Source organism: Heloderma suspectum, chromosome 3, assembly GCF_057233095.1.
Source record: "Heloderma suspectum isolate Gila_16-S chromosome 3, 16-S_ref, whole genome shotgun sequence".
In the NCBI taxonomy this organism is placed as follows: Eukaryota; Metazoa; Chordata; class Lepidosauria; order Squamata; family Helodermatidae; genus Heloderma; species Heloderma suspectum.
In genome coordinates this window covers 4,292,390-4,305,724 of record NC_139460.1, presented here as the reverse complement: position 1 = coordinate 4,305,724, position 13,335 = coordinate 4,292,390, and the positions used below count along the sequence as shown (strand labels likewise).

The 13,335-nt window shown below is 49.8% G+C and overlaps 1 protein-coding gene across 1 annotated transcript in view; it reads left to right on the top strand.

The window, feature by feature from the left end:
• Positions 1-13,335, top strand: part of ARRB1 (arrestin beta 1) — a 142,715-nt gene that overhangs the window by 69,772 nt on the left and 59,608 nt on the right. The gene's annotated exons all lie outside the window — the stretch shown is intronic.

The window sequence follows — 13,335 nt, the reverse complement described above, 5'->3', positions numbered from 1 at the left end:
CCTCCCTATCCACTTTCTCTACAACATGCATAATTTTGAGCTTTTTCCACACAAGACAGAGGTGGGGTCTAAGCTCCACACAAAGCCATTATTTTGAGCCCATAGGTTTCTGCTCCAGCACTCATTTCACAGAAAGCGAACGACAGGCTCAGGGACGGGGCGCCCAGAGGCAGTCGTGGAAATGAAGATGGCGCTGGAGGCCGAGACTTCCCTCTGCAGCGTGCCAGCCTCCCAGTTAATTTTTAAAATCATTTTATACAAATAAAAATCAGGAGGGGCAGGGAGCCACCACTTTGGAGACGCCACCTATAAGTGCCGCATTAATATTTGTGCTTGTCGCCTAGAGAGGATTCCAGACATGCTGAGCCTCTCTTGCCCTTCGCATGCAGGCAGCTCTTTAAGAGAAGTGACCCTCAGCGATAGAGGCAGCCAGATCCCCCCCACTCTTGACAAGACAGAGGGAGGATTGCATGTGATCGGGCTCTACAGTGTGCTGCATTTTGCCTCTTAGAGGTGACATTAATCATGTCACTAGCCCTTGTGGGATTGTGTGTTCTTTGTAATGTTTGTTTGTTTATTTATTACATTTCTACACTGCCCAATAGCTGAAGCTCTCTGGGTGGTTCACAACGAATAGCCATGGGATGGGTGGGAGGAAAAAACTGAATTGTGAGGCCCTTTTCACTCGCCTGCTGCCAAGTGCGGTTAGGCTGGTGAGGACAAGGGAGAAGGCCTTCTCAGTGGTGGCCCTGCACTTCTGGAATCAGCTTCCATCAGGGGATCATCAGGCCCCTTCTTTGCAGCTCTTCAGGAAAGCCCTGAAGACCCACTAGTTTTTGCTGGCCTTCCCGTGACGTCTGGGCTGCTGGCTTTATTTGTACATTCTGGTTTTGTTTATTTTCATTGGTAACCTTTGGTTTTTTAATGGATTTCTATTGAATATGTTCTTATTGATTTTTATTATTCCCACTTTGTGGTGGTCTTTTAAATCTTGTACGCCACCTTCAGAGTTTTCCACCCTCACAGGGGGTCTAAAAATCATTTTAAGTAAATACATTGAAATAAAAGGGCAAATTACATCACTAATACCACCTCTAGGTCCTTCAAGGGGAGGCAGGCCTGTCTCGACAGCCCTTCTCTTGGCCAGTGCTTTGCTAAGGCAGGGGAAGGGATCCCACAGTGATTAAGTGAAAGGTGATCTTCCCCATCAGGGAGCTCTTCTCATCTGGAGAAAAGAACATCCTATTCCTCGAAAAGGCACCACTGGTGAACCATGAAAAAATTCTGCTCAGCCCTTGGCACTGATGGCATCTGAACTGGGTCTGAAAGAGCTGCCGTTTGGGAAGGGCAAGAGCCACCCCACCCCCCAGAGTTCATAGGCTCGCTAATCCACAGGCTGGGCTTCGCTCTCTAGTGTGAATTTATCTCCCTTGCTCCAGGATGTGAGCAAAAAGAAGATTTGGCTTTGTTCCATTCCTGACTTCCAGTGGCGACGTTTGTGGCCACACGTCGAAATCAAGGGCTGCAGTGCCAAACTTCTCAGCTTATTGAATCGATAAAATAAAAAGGCTATGGAAGAAAAATGGCTAATCAATAATGGATTGCACATACTCCATTTCCTTCCTCCAGTTATCCCTTTCCATGTCAGCTGTCAGCTGCCCAGAGCTGGATTTGATGTACAGCCGGTCTCAGTTGCTGTGCAAAAAAAAAGGTGGTGCTGGATCAAAGCCAGACTGTTCGCAATTCTCCTTACTATATCCTAGGGCAGAATACGTATGGCACTTAAAATTCTGTACCCAGAAAAGATGGATTCTGCAACCAGCATCAGCTTGTTTTGCATAATGTATTCTTCCCCTGCTAATCAAGAGGAGGAGCAAAGAGCTATGCAGAACATGGAAGCCTTGCCCCTTGGCCCCTAGGAATTCAGCTCAGTCACCCCACTGGCTTCGGGGATTTCAGGAGACATGGCCCATACACTTTCAAGGCTTTCTCCACAACCGCAAGGGCTAGAAACACGCTTTTTTAAAAAAGCAGATTTTCCAGAATGTTGATTGCTGCATCTGCCACTCCACTGATGCTTCTGTGTGATGTGACCACAGAACTGTGTAGCATGCATGGTGAGAGGATTTAATTATCCTGATTATTGTCCTACAGATACTGAAGGCTTAAGAGTTGCCACCAAAATCCCATTGAAAACAAAATTCAAAGTGCAATGGATGGCTCTTCCTGAAACAAAATTGCTTTTGAGGGATGCAGAGAGACTTTTGATGGGAGGAACGTAATTCCCGTGGGCTGTTCTATTGTTTCGTTTTCCTTTTTGACTAAAGGGGAGCACACTTCTACTGGCTATGGCTGAAAATTATGACATTAAGGAAGAAGAGGCCCAGAAGTGATAGAAAGTCAGGCATCAGGCAGACACCTGTCCAGCATGTTCTTGGTCTATATTGCAGGCTGTGGATAAAATATTAGAAAAGTGTGAGCCCTTGAGACTGGTGCCTGCTCTTCCCTTCCCCGATAGCATCATTTTCAAGCTCCATTGAGATCTAATTAGTGCTGAGAATTAGGGCATGCATGTGTTTTTTTTTTTCATTTTGTAATTCCATGTTTCTTCATTCATTCATTTATTAAAACCAGATTCATTTCATCATTCATTAAATTAGCATTCATTTCATTACATTCCTTTTTAGGTTCTCTTTCTTTCACCATTGTTTTCGCCACAGGCAAAGACAGCAGAGTATGAACAAAGGGATGAAAGCAATGCTGTTCCTACCCTTTTGTTACACATAGCATTTGTTTTGTGATGAATGTAAATTGAACCAAATGCGGCCAGATTGTTCCAAATTTTCATTAATTATGATATGAATGCGCACCCTTAAGAGCAATGTGGCTGGATCCCACACCACACTTGTACCTTTTTGACTGATGGAATCATGCAGGATGGGGAAATCATACGGGAGTTCCTCACATGACCTATGTCGATGGCGTGTGATTCCGTTATTCATCGTTCGTGGAGAAGCCTGGGGTCCAGCCACGGAAGCAAAACATTTACAGAGGGCTCCAGTCCAGTCGAGGTGCCGGTGGATGCCAGAAAAATGCATGAAGGTGTGCTTCCTAGGATAGCCCTGCGTGAGAGGCAGCCGGGGTCCCTCACTTGGGCTGTATCCGATGGTGTCAGTCCACCGGGGCCTTCTCATTAGGGAAACTGAGGCAAATGATGCAGGTGGCAGAGAGGGAAGAGCGGCAAATTGGGCTGCTGCTCCCACCACCGCAGGAGGGTTCGCCACCAGCACCTCCAGTGGGGGCCCTTGAGAGCTCTGCCAGCCACTCCCTGTTGCTTGCCCAAAGCCTCGTGAACAGTCTCCCACAAGGCTTCAGGGGGCGGCTTCTTGCCTCGGGTGCCGAGACGGGTTGAGCGGGGCTGCATTCCACTAGCACAAAGCTTCCGCCGCTTGCAGAAACCCTGCTTTTGTCCTTGCACAAGTCATCTCCAATGCTTGCGTATTTTTCATAATACACGTATCTTTGAATGCATTTTTTTGTTCCGTCAATCACATCGCAAGCTTGGAAATGTACAGAGTTTGACCGCAGACTGCTTTCTGGTCGACTTTGGGTCATGGGAAGTGTGAACTTGGTAAATTCTGGTCAAAGATGAATTGAAATGCATTTCTCATGCTTCCCTAAGAGCAGCAGTGCAGTGGCCAATTCAGGAGTGCAGGGCCCCTTCGCGACAGCCACAGCCACGCCCCCTCACAGCCCCGCCCCTTCTAAGATTGCGCAACCTTGTAAGATGCACAGCCTTCCCCTGGGATCCAAAAGCAGTGCAGCTGAGAGTAAGGCCGGGGTATTTCAGTTGGATGTCTGAGAAAAAATGCAGGGGTGTTAAAATCTTTTTCACCCACTCACTCAAACACAAACATTTTAGGTTTTCAAAATATGATCATCTGTGGAAGCTTCACCTTCTCAACTCAGCCCTCATGGGCAGATCCCTTCTCATTTAAACAGCCCCCTTGCACACTCCCTTAGCGCCCCAACATTATCCATCAGCCTCCCCTTAGCTCCTTCATTATATCTCCCCCCTCCAGCAGAAACGTCCACACACCCAGCTGGATTGAACTACACACACACACACTGGTGTAGTGGTAAATTTGGAAATGCAGGAGTTCATTGTGACAGTCTCCAAGGGCAGTCCAAAAATTTCAGGCAGCTGTGTCGATCCATATCAACAAACTAATTCTAGGAGTTTTCATCTCCACCAGGAGCATGTCTTTGGTAAAGCGAATAAGTCTTAATTGCCCATTCCAGACCAAGTCATCCCAAATACTTTGCATTCCAACATGGAACAATATACTGTTGCTTGGAAAATTCATTCCCCCCACAGCCACAGTGAGGATCGCAGCTAAGCTCAGAGGGAACAGGGAATTCTGAGAGGGGTGGCAGATGACATCAGAGTCCCTGCTAATGAAAAAGTGCCGGGGCTGCGTCCCTGCGAGCCCGGCCTCCGCTACACCACTGCTTAAGAGAGACCCAGGGCTAAGTTCACTGAGACGACTGAATCAGGCTGAATTCTTGCCTGCCAATGCTCTGCAGCTTTGCTGATGCGTTGCCCCGTGCTGCAAAATGTTCGCTGCAGGAGCCCTTGTTCGTTGTTGTTTATTCGGTCAGTCGCTTCCGACTCTTCGTGACTTCATGGACCAGCCCACGTCAGAGCTTCCTGTTGGCCGTCGCCACCCCCAGCTCCCCCAAGGTCGAGTCCGTCACCTCCAGAATATCATCCATCCACCTTGCCCTTGGTCGGCCCCTCTTCCTTTTGCCTTCCACTTTCCCTAGCATCAGCATCTTCTCCAGGGTGTCCTGTCTCCTCATGATGTGGCCAAAGTACTTCAGTTTTGCCTTTAATATCATTCCCTCAAGTGAACACTCTGGCTTGATTTCCTGGAGTATGGACTGGTTGGATCTTCTGGCAGTCCAAGGCACTCTCAGAATTTTCCTCCAGCACCACAGTTCAAAAGCATCTATCTTCCTTCGCTCAGCCTTCCTTATGGTCCAGCTCTGGCAGCCATAGGTTACTACGGGGAATACCTTTGCTTGAACTATGCAGACCTTTGTTGTCAGTGTGATGTCTCTCCTCTTCGCTATTTTATCAAGATTTGTCACTGCTCTCCTCCCAAGAAGTAAACGTCTTCTGATGTCCTGGCTGCAGTCAGCGTCTGCAGTAATCTTTGCGCCTAGAAAGACAAAGTCTGTCACTGCCTCCACGTTTTCTCCCTCTCTTTGCCAGTTATCAATCAAGCTGGTTGCCATAATCTTGGTTTTTTTGAGGTTGAACTGCAACCCAGCTTTTGCACTTTCTTCTTTCACCTTCGTCATGAGGTTCCTCAGCTCCTTCTCGCTTTCAGCCATCAAAGTGGTATCATCTGCATATCGGAGATGGTTAATGTTTCTTCCAGCGATTTTAACTCCAGCCTTGGCTTCATCAAGCCCAGCATGTCGCATGATGTGTTCTGCGTACAGGTTGAATAGGTAGGGTGAGAGTATACAACCCTGCCGTACTCCTTTCCCAATCTTAAACCAGTCCGTTGTTCCGTGGTCTGTTCTTACCGTTGCTACTTGGTCATTATACAGATTCTGCTGGTTGACAGGGGGCCTCTTCTGAGGGCTTTGATTCATCCTGGTCTTCCAAGCTTCCTTTCCACTTTGAATTCTCCCCTGTACTCAGTGCAAATTCTCTCCTGTCATGAGTGCTGTGCTGCCGGCTGCTGCTGTAGATATCTCTCTTGTTTTCCCCTCGTTTCTTTGTCAGGGGCTGCGATGTCACCCTTTAGTGGATGGTAATCAGCAGCCTTGATGTATGATCCTGCCTAGGGATGTACAGACTGTGTAAAATCCTCTCCGTCTGTGTTTTGCAGATTGTCAGGTGCCTTTCGTTCCATCATCCACCCACAGACAGTTGCGAATATTTTTTTTCGTCATGCAGAAAAATACGGAAATAATTATGTAAACATTTATGTCAGTATTTACGTAAGTATTTATATAATTTACCCTAGTACGTAAATTTAGTGTATTGTCCCCTATTGCATTCTTCGTTTCCTCAGCAGAAACGTACGTATTTTTCTGCAGATTTATATGCATAAATTTCGGGAAAGTAAAAAAATCATCTGAAAGTCCACAGACTCCGCAGGGCCTGAGCGGGTCACCCCGCAGCGGATTCCGCAGGTTGGATTCTTAGAAATCTGAGCTCATTTTAATCCCTCTCAGATTTCTCAAGCATCCCTAGTCCTGCCTGTCTCTTTGCATGGGCACGCGCACGCACGCACGCACCCCCCCCCCTCGCTGCTTCGCCCCTCAAGCATTATGCAAATCTGGGACATCAAACAGAACTGAATTTCTGGCTGGCAAGTTTCTTTAAACCCAGCTAATCTGATAAGGAGGTTTCAGACATCAGATTATTGTCATTATGGGGAGAGGGAGAGTGAAGGAAGTCAGTCATTTGAACAGAGAGTCAAAAACAAGAAAGAGTTCTGTGGCACGTGGAATGAGCTTTCATAGCCCAAACAACTTTGTCAGATGCATGAAAAGCTATCCGTGTGTGTGTGTGTTGTGTGCATGCATGCATCCATATAGGCTCACAAACACTTGAGAGAAAAAAACCTTTTGAATCATGGAGGCCAAAAGGTGATTAAAGGTGCAATTCTATACATGTTTAGATAGAAAAAAGCTGAGCCTTCACAAGCGCCCTCCCTCTGGGTTTGCTACGCTAACTTAATGCTGAAGGAAGCCTTGTGGGACATGGAGTTCGGTTACTGGGTGTTGATTGCACAAACCCTCTTTCCTCTCTGTGCATGGGAAACTGAATTCTCATCACCCTCCAAGAAAAGGCTGCATGTCTTGGAGAGATGGGATTTTGCTCTGGGAGGGACCTATGAATGCCAAGCCCCCTGAGCATGAGGCCATTGGTTTTGCAGCAGAGTCCCCAGAGCCGTGCCCTTCACTAAAAGCTTCTTAGGGCTTCCTCAGTAAGGAGACCAGTAATGGCAGGCTGGCTTCCCTGGGAGATAGCTTGCCCCCCGCCATGGATCTTCCTTTGCAATTTGCATCGAACGAGAGCCTGAAGTGTGCTCTAAAGTGTGCTCTCCATTCACATGGGGCAACAGTGGCCATGTGTCCTCCTTGACAGAGCATTCTGCACTAGCTCCAGCTTCCGGACCAGCGTCAAGGGCAGCCCCACACAGCCCCATGCATTGCAGTAATGTGCACTTGAAAAATGCATACTGTAAAAAAATGTGCATTTCCCAAAAACAGATTTTCATGTTGTAGTGTATGAGGGGGCTGGGGAGAAGTGCACATTTGGGTTCACACTTTTTTAAAAAGTGCATTTTTCCTGTTCGAATGAAAAGAAAAACAGATTGCATTTGAACACAGGAGCAAGTCGATCTGAGCTTCAAGGTGGCATGTGGAGACTCTCAGCAATCCCAAACATTGCTGATTCTTCTCTCCCCACCCCCAGTTCATGGCATGCAGATGCAATTCCTCACCAGCTTCTTCCCCGGCACCTCTTACTTGATACACCCTGTGGCTTCAGCAGTGATGAATGGCTGGCTGGCTGTTCTGAGTGTCCCTGGAATGGCTCTGCAAAGCATTGCAACGCTAGCGTTTAGGTCTCTGGTTTGTAACAAGCTACTTAAGATGATTGTCAGGCCTGTTCGTCCTCTGATGAATATTAATGAGGCTCAAGCAATGGTAAAGCACTGAGATAACGCACGGCCCAGCGGCAGCACAGACCAGGCAAGAAGGGAAGACTTTTGTTTATTTTATTTATTTATTAGATTTATTAGCCGCCCATCTGGCCAGCTACCCAGCCACTCTAGACAGCTTACAATACTAATAACAAATGTACATAATCAACTGAACAAAACAACATAACAAAACAATACTGCTCTAAAAAAAACCTAACCCACCCCAAATGCCTGCCTGAACAGCCAGGTTTTCAAAGTCTTTGAAGTCTTGCAGCTGGAAATGGATGATGTGTGTTAACAGACATGCTTATCCAGGCACCTCAAGAAAGAGGCACGGGGGCAGTGGCTGCAAAAGAATGGAATGAATGAATGAATGAATGAATGAAAGAAAATATCCTACCTTTAGGCACAGGTGGCAAGAAAAGTTGGATAGGGGGGCCAGATGACTGCCACCCATGTCGAATGACATCAAGGGGGTGAGGCGGCCATTTCCCCAGGGAAATCTCCTTGTGACATCTAGTCTGTAATCGGAGGTAGCAAGGGAATTCCGCTGTGTGCTGCTTCCCTCCCATGGGGAGGGGGGGTGGCACACAGGGGAATCCCCTTGTCATCTCAGGTCCCAGGTTGGAGATAACAAGGGGATTCCTCTCCCCGCCTCCTGTCAAAGGACTTGGGAGCCTTCACGCCAGAGGGAGGGGAGGGGCCCACAGTTGGAGCCCAAGCCTCTGCTGGCCGGATGGGCGACCTCCAAGGGCCGGAGGTTGCCCATTCATGCTGGAGGCCTCTCCGTTGGCTATTTCTAATGAGGATGGAAGATAAAAGCTCCAGTTTCAGCACTTGACTGAACAACCAGTGGCTCTCTCTCTCCTTTGCCTCTGGACTCACCGGCTTCAGCTTGACCAGTTTGGCGGCCTTCCGCACGTCCTCCTTCTCCCCCTCGGGGCATCTGCTCCGTTTGGTCAACTGCTACGCCATCATTGCTTGGAACCTCAGCATTCGAAGTTAGGCTTCTTCTGGGCCTTGACCTGGGATCCCCCGTTGGCAGTCCCCTGCCAGGTAGGAGTCTGATCGTGCTGCAGCTGTCTGCCTTACTGACTGGGGACCAGCCTTCATCACAGACATCCCTAGGGTGGATGATCAAGGGAGAGGGAGCCAGCCTCCCTTGGATGGGGGCGGGGCACTCCCCTTGAAAACGCGGGGGCAGAGTTCGGGGCTGCTTCTGGACCCAGCTTTGAGCCTGGATGACCAGACCTCAGCTGTGACCAGGAGCGCCTTTGCCCAGCTGAGACTGCACCTGTTCTTAGACATCTCGGATCTGGCCCTGGTGACACATGCCATAGTTACATCTCGTCTGGACTGCTGTAACACATTCTCTGTGCTGCATCTGAAGAGCGCAGTGAACATTCAGCTGGTCCAGAACAATAGAACCATAGAATTGGAAGAGACCTTGAAAGTCATCTTGAAAGTCCCCTGCCCCATTCACTGTTTTTAAACTGTATTGTATTTTTGGCTGCCCTGAGTGCCATATTTTTGGTGGAAAAGCAGGATATAAAACAAACAAACACTTGCCTGCCCGTCTGCTCACCCAAAGCACTTGCCAGCCCTTCGTCCTGAGTCCGGTCCCAGAGTGCCACCACCCATCCTCCAAGCCCATTCTCGTAACCCACACGCCCTCCAAGACGGGAGCTACTCTCTTGCCTGCACGGCGCCATGGATCTAGGATGGCCTCCACACCCATGCCAGAGGATGCATTTGTCTTACTCTTGATTCGCATGTTGAAGAGCTTCCCTTAAATAGCTCCTGGGGAGGGAAAACAGCTGCTGTTGTCATGACAACGACAGTGTTTTAACATCCCTCCTGGGACAGAGCAGGCCGGGCAGGTGTGCCTGGAGTGTCTCCCTCGCTCCCTTCCTGTCACTGTCTCGTCAGTTTCCCCTTTGGCCAGGCGCTGGGGGAGGCCCTCTGTGTGTGTTTGGGGGTGGGGGTGGGGGTGGGGTGGGGGCTGTTGGCTTTGATGGCTACTAAACCTCATGAGTGCCTTTGATTTTCTATGCAGGTCATGCTAATGATTTAGTAAAGTCGCTGCAATATTTCTTTTGGGAGGTAGGGGCAGCTGGGAGGGAAGGGATGCGGCAATGAAAAATTCATGCGTCCATAACTAAAACATGAGCATTTTCCAGGAAAGGGGAATATATTTTCATTTCATGCTGGCAATCCACAGATTTGCTTGGGATGAAAGATGCTGATGGGGGCGGGGAAAGCAACTCTTCATTATGTATGATGTGCAGCCTAAGTAATGCAGTGAAGCCCAGGTTTGTATCAGGGCCGCAGCTCAAGGGGAGAGCCCAGGATTCACGCGAGGAAGGTCTCTCCAGGTCGGACTGGAAAGAACCCTGTTCGAGGGCCTGGAGAGATGTTGCCCGTCAGCATAGACCAAGGGTGGGGAACGACATCGGGGGCGGGCGGGCAAATGACTCCCCCAGTCTGGCCCTCCACATGATATCAGGGGGTGTGGTCATGCCCCCCTGACATTGCCCCGTCCCCAGGATGACAAGGCCGCTTTGTCCGCCAGTTCATCTGTGCTGTGTCCTCCCTGATGGGGGGGGGCAAGTGGCACACTAGGTAAGGGGAACCCCCTGTTATCTCCGGTCAATGATCAGAGATAACAGCAGGATTCTCGTCCCCAATCTCCACCCCTGGGGGCTGTCAGGGGCTTGGGGAGGAGGAGGGCCCCCAGAGGGAGCCAAAGCCTCTGCAGGTCAAATGGGGAGCATTCGCAGGCCGGATTAGGCCTACAGGCTGGATGGTTGCCATCCCTGGCATAGAGAGTACTCAGCCAAATGCACCAAGGGTCTGATGTGGTATACAGTAGCTTGCCAGCTTCCCTGAAGATCCATTTGTTTGCATTTCTCCATTCTTTCCTTGGTCCCTCCATCTCTCACCTCTATTCTCACTGCTAGACTTTAGATTGTAAGCTCCTTGGTGCAGGGGGCTGTCTCGTTGCATATGCTCTGTGGTATCATGTACAGGAGAAGCAGTGGCGGGGGGAGAAGGTGGCAGGAGAGGCAGTGGCCGCAGGGGTGGGTGGGGGAAGCAGCAGTGGTGATGGGGTGGAAAAAGCCAGGAAGCAGGTCAGTAGGTGGGTGGGAGAACTCAGTGCAGCGGTGGGTGGGAGGGTGGCAGAAAAAAGAAGAAATAAAAAGACAGAAGTGAAGGGGAGGGAAAGGAAAGGACAGGAAATCAGAGTGGGGCGGGGGGAGGAGGAAGGGGGGACAAGAAAAGAGAAAATTGGGGGGGGGAGAAATTGAGAGACGGGGTCAAGAACAGAGACCTCCCCCCAAAGATAAATGCACCCTGTGGACCCGGAAATGTTGCCAACCCCTGTTTTAGGGAAACGTGTAAGGGCATCTCTACCCCAGCCTAAAATCCTGCATTTAAAACGGGGCTTTCTACTTCCGTTTTAAATGCAGGATCACAACAGCTCTCTGGCTTTCTTCACACGGAGCTTTTGTCCTGCGATTGAGATTACTCCCTCGCAGGAGTTTGCGGGCTCTTTATATGACGCCTTGTCTCCTGCACTAAATGCCCTTTGTTCCATTTTTAAATAGATAGCAGATAATGAGCTATCAAATCCCCCCCCCCGCCCCCGTGTTCCGCTTGAGTTCCCTCCGTGAAAAGAGGGAAAGCGGCAAGAAGAGGAGTGAGAGCAAGAAGAGGAGTGAGACCAGTGAAAGATAATGGAAGACTCAGATACGGGGAGAAGGAGGGGGAAGGGGAGGGGGAGGAAGCGGGTGAAAAAGAGTTGTCATGATCCTGCATTTAAAATGGAAGCAGAAAGCCCCGTTTTAAATGCAGGATTTTAGGCTGCTGTAGAGATGCCCCCTTTTTCACCCGCTTCCTTTTCCATTTGAATGTTGCCATTCAAATGTTGCCATTCGAAGCCCTAAACGGCTTGGATCCAGATGACCTGAGGGGGTGCTTTGTCCCGCAGGCGCGTCCCCCTCCCCATGCTTCAAGATCTGCCAAGGAGGCCTCTTTTCCAAGCTCTCACTGAGCGCAGCACGAGGAGCGACTGCCGGGCAAAGGCCTTCTTGACGGTGATGTGCTCCTTGTGGCATTCCCCACCATGGGAAGCCCACTTGGCTGGCTCCTTTCAGGCTTTTAGACCCCACTGTGTTCTGGAGGGCTTCTGGCTACTGAACCGGAGTTGGGTTTTATTGATGTGAGCCTCCTGGCTACCCCCCACTTTTCTGCAGTGCCCCAAAGGTGCCCTCTTCCTCCCGCTGCTACTGAATTTGCCCCCTCCCGCCTGTACTCTGCTCCGTCCCCCAGAGACCTTCATACGGATTGACCTTTCCCTGCTGCTTCTGCCAGTGACGAAAGAGCACGCTCTATCAGGATTGCTGGGATATGTGTGCGCACATACACGTATGCTGCCCTCGACCTCCAAGCCAACATCACACCCTCAGGGCCGAAAGGGTTATGCACCCCTGTTTTAATGGTTTTTACTCTACATTTGTTTGATTCTTGGGGGGGGGGGTAAGTTGCTATGACAATCCATTGGGTCAGTAAGCAGGATATTAAATCTTAGATATAAAGGAAATAAGTTCTCTCTGACCTGGGTCTACAGAAGGAGCAACACAAGGCTGGGATTGGGCCATTGATCACACTGCTGTCTCCCCCGCCGCTGCCCCCCCCCCAAAAAAACCCTGCCACTGTGCTGTGCAACTGAACATTCCCTGAAAGATTCTGAGTGTCCTTTCATCCCTGGGATATCATTTGACACTGTAGTAACCACTGACTGGAATAGATTGGGGCGGTGTTGGCAAGAACAGGGAGGATAATGGACTGGCAACCGTCTGGTGGATGCTTGGGCCTTTTTATCTTGGTGCAGTTCCTGTCCTGGGTTGTTTCACATTCTTGGCGAATGTGAGGCTGCTCTTGCCTCAAGCTGGCAGGAACTAAAATGGAGTCCACCTGTGCTAGTGAAGCCAAATGAATCCTACTGGTGTGGACCAGTGCTTTTGCTTACTGCAGAACTGGTGAGCTGTTACTGGGAAGCACTCAGAGAGATGGGGAATCCAGGCATCAAGAGTTTCCAGTTCCTGTGCTTCCTGCTCCTGGCACACCCATGTAGGACAGTCCAAAGCCTGGCCACTCTCCTAGGTCTGGAGAGGAGGGATTTGTATGCGTGTGGCAGGGTGGAGATGGAGTGGGCTTCGCCATGCCTTTGGCTTCCATGCGTCTGATGAAGTGGGCTCTAGTCCAGGAAAACGTTCGCCATCATACACTGTTGGTACTGAAGGTGCTACAGGACTCTTTGCTGTTGTTTTGGCTGCAATGGGCGAACGTGGCGACCCTTCTGGAAGTGGTTCCCAGGTCTTTGGGCCTTTGCGTTTCCCTGTTCTCGTCTGCGTAGTGGTATTTTATTTACACAACTACTGTGTTGCCCCGTGGGTGAGCATCTGATCTGTGTTCTTTGGCCCACTAGGGCAGTAGTAGGCAACGTGGTGCCCATGGGCATCAGTGTGCCCCCGGACACCTTTCTTGGCACCCAGGAAGGTGCCCTGCCCCTCCCACTTTTATTTTTAAATTAACCCAT